This window comes from Cavia porcellus, unplaced genomic scaffold, assembly GCF_034190915.1.
Source record: "Cavia porcellus strain 051 isolate PalLab524CR breed Dunkin Hartley unplaced genomic scaffold, mCavPor4.1 scaffold_34, whole genome shotgun sequence".
Classification (NCBI taxonomy): Eukaryota; Metazoa; Chordata; class Mammalia; order Rodentia; family Caviidae; genus Cavia; species Cavia porcellus.
The window spans coordinates 14051723-14059975 of NW_026947517.1; the positions used below are offsets into that span (position 1 = coordinate 14051723).

General features: G+C 46.8%; 1 long non-coding RNA gene across 1 annotated transcript; it reads right to left on the bottom strand.

Moving 5' to 3' along the window:
- Positions 1-1079: 1079 nt before the first annotated feature.
- Positions 1080-6497, bottom strand: LOC134474673 (uncharacterized). Its single transcript, XR_010045544.1, has 3 exons — positions 6295-6497; positions 1970-2322; positions 1080-1329 (listed from the first exon to the last, which is right to left on the bottom strand). It is a non-coding gene; the product is annotated as an uncharacterized LOC134474673 (long non-coding RNA).
- Positions 6498-8253: the final 1756 nt, after the last annotated feature.

An 8253-nucleotide genomic window follows, 5' to 3' on the forward strand; every position in this document is an offset into this window, starting at 1 on the left:
GGACCCCAGCACATGACACAACTTCCTTGGCAACAGGTCTAAACAGATTTGAAGGTTCTGGTTACCAGACACTATTGTCTGGTGGCAGTGGACCTTCACCAGCACTTGGCTCATGAGAGTGACCAGTGAATATGCTGTGCTGCTTTCTGAGGCTTTGAAGCCCCAGCCTCTTGACCCTGCATGGGAAAACCACATGCGAATGAGTGAAAGGATGGTTCACTGGGCCAAGATGTTTCAGGAAGCTCACCGGGAACTGCCTAAAATCAAGGGCAGCACAGGGCAGGACCCAAGAGCCCCAACTCCCAAGACACCAGAAACAAGAGGGAGCCCAGGATAGGAGTCCCTACGCTCAGCCACCAGCCACTCAGAGACACCAACTAGAGGACATTACATTAAGGGCTGGCCACCTCTGTGAGTTCTCCTAAACAATTCACATCCTAAATCATCAGTGTAAGGGCTTTGAAGACAGTCAGTGAAGGCAGATGCTCTGGGGCAGGGGCAGGTGTTGGGAAGTGTGAGCCTGTGCTCCTGTCATGTTCCTACCCAGGACAGGGCTGGCAGGAGAAGAAGGGCAGCACTCATGCTTATCCAGAGCCTCCAGAGTCATCTCCTGTCCTCCTGGGTAGAAGTCTGGGACAAAGCTGTTAGTCTTTGAGGATCATAAGGTTATCTGGGTTCACAAAGTGAAACCTGTGGTGTCTCAGAGTCTCAGGCTTCCTGTTGGCTACTGGGCACTGCCCCAACCATGCTGCACACAGGACATTGGCATGGAGGTGGACCCTGGGCCCTGTGTGCCACATTCCTGCTCCAGAGATGGGACCCACAATAACGAGGTATTGGCTCCAGTGCAGAGTATGTGAGCAGAAGGGAATGTATGGAGGCCCACACATGACTAAGAGGAACTTTGGGCCTGATTAACACTTCCAACACCTCCATCCAGGGCTTGTCAAACACTGTGCCCATGGTCTTGCTCCAAAGGAATCTGGACTGCAAGTGCTCAACTACCATATCCTCTCTACTAAGCCTCTACCTCATCACAGGCAAGGTCACTGTATGCATATTGATGGAAGAGGAGAAAGCGAACAGACACAAAATCGTTTCATTTCTTGTCATGAATGAATTCTGCCATTGTACCTCATTTTCTGTACTGGGCCTGGTGTCCAAGGACCATTAGCAAGGTGTCTTCCTCCACTGTCTCCAGCTCTTACACAGCATCACCTCACCAGATGTGTGCTCACCTCAAATGTCAGTCCACTCTGTACAATTCTCTGGCACTTGTCTCATGGGATTTTTCCATGCACTGCAGGTCCTTTTGCAGGAGCCTCTGGGCTAAATGAGCACAAGAAGACAGCAGTGATCACAGTGGCTCAGTCTTCCATGGCTATGGAAGAGGAACTTAATTCCTTCCTGGGGACTTTTCATCAGAATCTTGGGAGCATTCTGCGGTGCCTCATTAATAGACCAGGATATTCAGCATGAGCCTCCTTTTCTCATCTCTAAAATGGGGGAGGGTGCCTTAGGACTCATAGGTTTTGTTCATACATAGACTTCTATTCAACCTCTCAATTGCGGTGATCTGAGCATGCTAGTATTTCTAAGTTTCCATTGTGAAATGTAAGTTTTAATAAGAGAATCCCTTTTCTGCAGGGGCCCTCCTGTGAGCCCATTACCACTAGCCTCTGCGGACTAATTGGAGTGTGGGCTTTGCTTCAGCCCCAAAACCTCCTGAGAAGCCATGTGCAGGACACCATTTCCATGTTTACCCACAGTCTCAGAAGTCAGGCAGCAGAGAGCCTGGTAGAGGTCTGTACAGGAAGCACAGTGCAGGCAGATGAGCCTCACAGCCTGAAGGTGCCTAATGAGCTGGCCTTCTGGATAGATACGCCAGGCACAGCCTCTCCTCCTTGGACTCCTCCAGGGATGACCTCTCTATCCTATAGGCACCAAAGCTGAGAAGCTGAGTTCTTACCTTAGCATCCCAGTGGGAATTGGTCACCTGTGGATTCAGGTCCTGGCCCTATGCAAGGGCCTCACTCAATCCTAGTTTACAGTGCCAAATGGGTTGGGACTGAGTGGATTGAGAGGTTAGGGTCACTGAGGATGAAATGGGTGCTCCATGTCAAGGGGTTAGCTGTGGCCTTGGCCCCATGAAGATCTGCTGTAGAGGCTGTGATAATTCTGATGGATGAACTTCTATCCCACTCAGTGACCAACACTTGGTGGATGCAGTTCTGTTCATCAGAAAGGAGATCGGAGAGTCACTCTGTGGACTTCAGGGTTTGTTCAACAAAGGAAATCTTGAGAATGGCAAATTGTCTATGGCTGTCAGACAGATAGGAAGAGCAGACAGGTGTTACCAACCCACAATCGTATATGAAGACACACTGTGTGCAAACATGTTTCTGGATATTAACCAAGATTCTGTAAGCAGAGCCAGTGGAACCACTGCCCTTTTGAGTTTCGATGTTTGTGGGAGGACACAGAGTAACCCTTGGCAGCAGAACAGATATTGCTCACCTCAAAGCCATTGTTCCAGTCTCCAGGCCTCCCTAGTTGTGGGTACAAAACATGCAAGGATTTATACAGGGGCAAAGAGAATTGGGCACTGCATCACTGCCTGAGCTAGAGACTGCAGAGATGCAGGACAGATACTGATTGATCCCTCACTTCTCAGATATTCATGGAGTGACAGCCCTGAGCCCTTGAGTGCAAAGACAGGGCAGATTGCAGTCTCTACCTTCTCCAAGCTGACTTTCACTGGGGAGGGGCAGGGAGATACTGTGTCAGGATTCCCTGAAGAATGTAGATGTATGATAAAACTAAGCAAGGTCTCCCTCCCACTGAGACTTCTTTCAGCCATTAAGGGCCCTTTGGGCCCTCACTGCCCAATTGTGGGTGGGTGAGGATGGGGCTGGACATTTTATCAACTGGGCAGGAGGTCCACAAACCCCTCTCTACAAGTGAGATGTGCAGGCATTGTGGGAGGAAAGCCCAGGTGTCTCACTCTGCTGGTTCCCTGTCTGCCCCAGTTCTTCTGTGCTTGAGGGTTGGGGATCCCAAGGCTGAGCTTCTCCTGGACCAGCTGGAGCCCCAGAGACTGAAGCACAGGGTAACTATCTCTGGAGTGTAGGATGTAGGGTTGTGGAGGAGGTGATGGCCTTGGAACTCAGCCAAGTTCCCAGATGCTGTGTGACCCAGGAGTATGACACACTCAGCAGTCGGTGTGGGGATGCAGTCAGGAGACTTTCCTGGGGCTGTGTTGGTGCACATGGCTGCCTCTGACAGGCAGTAGGAAGGTTTTGCCCAGGAAGTCCATAGAAAGTTGGCAATGTTTTCATTTCCTGCAACTACATGCCCAGGCTCAGCCCATGCAAAAGTTGCACCTGCAGATCTTGTGCCAGCTCTACCTGCAGCTCCCTAACCAGCTCTGATCCCAGAGCAAGAGCCAGCACCTGGATTCCTTTGTCCAGCAGCTGAAGTTCTGAGCTCCTGGTGGCTCCACTAGGAGTCATCTCTTGAGCTCAACTTGGGGCAGCTCTTGACCCACACCTGCCATTCCCCTCTCTTCAGATTTACTTACTATTGTTTTCACAGCTACACTTATGTACCAGAGATATGTTAGTGATAGAACAAATATAGATAAAATTTAAGATTTTAGGGTTGTTTAAAATAATCAGCTTGCTGACATTCACGGCATTCTCAATGTTGAGCAAATTTCCCCAAGTCCACTTCCAGAATATATTCTTCAAATTTTTACACAGTGTTGTTTTCTTTCCCCTCTTGCCCCATCCAGTCACCACTGATTGTATGTCCTCATACTTAACCTATATTACATTTCCCACATCAATACCATAAGGTTTTCTTTGGTGAGGAATGTTGGTAGTGACTTATCTTGGGTTAGAGTTAGGTTTAGGGTAGGTTAGACTGAGGGTTAGGGTTGGACTAAGCTCCCAATTATTGCATTATTACCCACTGTATTTGTCATAAAGAAAGAACAATCGAGACAAAGCAGCACCTTATGCTGGCAATGTCTTGGCCCTGAGCTGTGTGCTCAATGCACAAAACTTTGAGAGCAATCACTGGTGGTTGGAATGTACCACTGTGCAAAAGATAGGGCCCAATATGTATTCCATGCATCACATGTGCCCTGGTCCTAACACCAACATAATCAGTATACACTATAAATATGTAGTAAGAAAAAATATACAGTAATCTGTAAACAAAACATAAAGCAAGGAAATCCACTTCTGACATGTGGGGAAAAAAAGAGCTACTGATGAAAAATCTCAAACATAAAAGACACGCTCTCCTTGGCCAGCAATGGTTCCTTTTTGCAAATGCAAATCTGTAGAGCAAAGCTTCAGCTGTCCTCAATCTACATCCTTGCTAATGGAATTTTTGGGGCTAATCCTCCTATAATAGGAGCATGCACTTTTATACTTTTCTCTATGCACAACCTAACAGAGACACATAGAGGACTCACTGTGTGCTGTGTACCAGAGCTCCTCAGATGCAGATCACACTTGGGGAGACAATTAAACTCACACTGCCAATAGCTGTTGCTGACTAAGTCATGGGCAGAGGGTGAAAACCAAACACAGGCAGATCTTCTGCAGGAACCCTCAGTCTGGCTCCCAAGTCCTGTATTTGTAACTCTGCTTAGACCCCTGATTTCTATCAAAGTGATCAAAACTGCTGTCTCCTCTCTGGCCTCAGGATACAGGCTGAGAAGTGGGTGTAACAGTGACAGCTGGAGGTGCCCTGGCCCCTCTGTAACCGCCACCTTGGAGAAAGACTCTTGTCTTCCTCCACTTTCCTCCCTTGCCTCTCTCACTACATTTCAAAGGCTGAGCTGCTGCCCGGCAGTCTGGGTGGAGATGCTCAGCAGGGCCTTCAACATAGTTTTATCAACATAGTTTTATATGTGACATACTGTGTCACATACACAGATTTCCAGTAAATGGTCTTGAGATAGAAAGATGTAGTAAAAAGTGACAGCTGGAATGAACCCTGCTTTATACACAAAGGCCCCACATCAATGTGGTGGGGGAGAAAATATATTAGGTTCTTGCCCCACTCCGTGGCCATTCAAAACTCAGCTGCCCCATTGCTGATTACACAGATTCCTGCCCCACCCTACCACACTAGGCTAAAGCTTCACCGACACAAGGACCAGAAAACTAGGTGTTTGCCTCTGGAGCCAATAGGCAGGAAAGTGAGGACACAGTGGTGCCTGGCAACTAGCTGGCCAGGCAGAATAAAGAGATGACAGTGGCCATGACCATCTTACCTGAGGGTCAGTCACTGATACAGAGGCATATTATGCACAGGTAAGCCTTGGGCCATCTCCTTTCCAGGTACTCTCCACTGTTGAAGGACCCAGAGACATACAAATAGCAGGATGATGATGCAGCCAGGATTTATAACACAGTCATTTTTTTTGGGACAGAACATAGATGGATGATAACAGAGATGGATGAGTTGGGAAGAATTTATCCCCAGACACAGTTGGGCTGGGGCATCCTTATTTCCCTTCCTTCAAATGTATGGTCCAGATCTCAGGGCCCTGCTTCAATGTGTGGTGCACATAGCCTTTGTTCCCTAGCCAGATCCATTTCTGCCCATCCCACAGGAGCCATTTCAAAGTTACTGTTTCTGCTTGCATTGTGCCAGACAGAAGCATCTACATTTGTCTCCCCACATATCCAGATATTCATGCATCACACGGTAAACCACAGATTAAGTCAGCTCCTTAGATGCTCCAAAGATACGGACTTCCAGACTGACCTTGACACCTCAATTCTGAGCACCATGTTCTGAGGAGAACTTCTAGAGCTGGGAGCTAAAATTAGGGGCTCTTCAGTCCTAAGCCCTGGACCAAGTGCAACACAGGTTGGACCCAGCTTGTCCTAGGTGATAACCAATCAGCCATACTTGTGGGAACAGGATTCTCTCTCAGACAGAATGGGATGGGAGGGGCACAGAACAGCCCCTAGGCCAGCCAGGGATAGCACAAGCCCAGCTTTGTACCCTTAGGAGGAGAATGGAACATACCAGGAGGAGGGAGGGGTGCCTGAGGAATTGGGGAATGGAAGATGGAGTAACAGTAGAAAAAGACCCTGAGTTACTCATTTAGGGACACCTGATTTTGTTACCTACCATAGTTTTTTTTTTTTCTTTTGGTCTTTTTTTTTTCATTTGTTTATCAGTACCAGGTATTGAACTCAGGACCACACACTTGCAAGGCAGGCGCTTATGCTGCTGAGCTAAATCCCCAGCCTTCACCCACCGTACCTTTTGGGTGACAGCAGACAACGGTGACACTTGACATTGGGCAGCTACACATACACTGCCTCCTCCTGTGATTCCATTCAAAGGTCCAAGAAAGATTGGAGTGGACAGTGGGGGCCCTGTGTAGACAAAGGTTTGTAGGGGAATGACAAAGACAGTTTGAGAGGATGTCCTGGGCATGTGGTAGTGGTACACACTCTGTGTTGCTCAACATGACTACCCAACACAGCCAGTGTCCAAATGCCACCCTGACCCAACACCCCAAGGCATGGATCTCCATAGCTCATTCAAGAAGGCCATCCCAATATCTTGAAAGACACTGGGTTCCACACACATCAGAGAAGGGCTGCCCAAATCTATGGGTACCATAGCGCCTGCTCCTGACCTTGTTTTGTGCTCTCCGTCATGGCACTCAGCTACAACATGATGCCACATGTTAAGAACAGATGGCTTGAAGAGTACTTGGGGGGAATCACCTTGAGCAGGGTTTGTGCTGGGGAAGGGATCTCCCTGCTATGCATTAGTGCTGTGCCTGGTGTTAACACATCATGACACATAGGAAAAGTAAGTCCCCATGGGTTCCAGGATCAAGGGAGGCTATGATATGCTGGTAAGTAGCTCCACTGTGTGAGAGTGAGGCCAACAGAGAATATTGTCCTCAGCCTCCAGCCTGGAACTGACTCACCTCAGACCATGTTCTGGGCAGTCTGTTCAAGAACTACATGTCTGCTGCTTGGGGAACTGCGTTCCAGGTCCAGGTCAGAACATTTGAGAACTTTCATGCACTGTGGGGTACAAAAGAGGAATGGAATTGGGGAAAATGTCCATCACAGGGCATAGGAAGTGATCACCATGGCACAGGTATATAACTTGTTGTCCTTTCTAAAGCTGTACCCCAACAGAGATTTTGACTTTAGGATATGATGCATGGCTTGGAACAAGGCACAGAGACTTTAGTTTTGTGGATCATTAAAGTGCCCTGTGTCTGCAGCATGAACTTTTCTCAGACTTAGGGAGGTGAATTGGTATTTTAGTGGGTAAGATCCCCAGAGAGAAGAAACCACATGGAGTCAACATTAGCAACAGCAGTAAGCAAGCATCTTTATTATCCAGCCTGTATATATCAGCCATCATCAGGCATTAAATTCTTGCATAGTGTCTCAAGCCTGAGCACATCCATGGCTGTCTATGTTAACTCATGCTCATATAACTATGTCCATGGTGTGCACATGCTAATCGGTTGGGTCAGATCCCATAGGTCCTCATACCTTTTGGTGTTGAAGCAGTGTGCAGTGGTTTCTCACATTCCTTTACCTCAAAGATCAGGGAAAATGTTCTTATTGTAACTGAACCATAGGGTGGACTCATGCACACAAAGACCATGACAACAATAAATGTAAAGAATAATACCACTAATCATTCCACAGTGCAGCTTATGGCCACCCAGAGCCAGGTGGATCCCAAGGATTCCCACCACTGCATGAGCAGGTCCTGCTGCAAGGCATCAAGGACACAAAACTCCATGTCCATTTCTTTTTATCTTTTACATTTTTTTTAAATTTAAAGATAGAAAATAAAACTAAAGGAAACAAAATACAAGAAAGCAAAAAAAGTGTAGAACATAGAATTCAAAAAAATTAACCCCTAACATTACTAGTTGATGCATTACATATTGTCATCTTAAAAAGTTGTTAAAGTTACAAAAACAAAGCATAAAAAGTAGCTAAATACTGAAACATTGACGGGCAAACCCTTCTGTTCAGTGATGTAACAGAAATTTAGTAATATGGTCATCTATCTTACACAGCATACACATCATTATATCATTGAGAGCCCATTTCTTTGCTTTTGCTTTTACAATATATACTATACTTTTTGGATCCCAATTCTTTGTCAGTTTTTCTTATTTTTTACACTATTGAGACAATGAGAGAGGATATTCTCAAGTTACTTTCATTTACT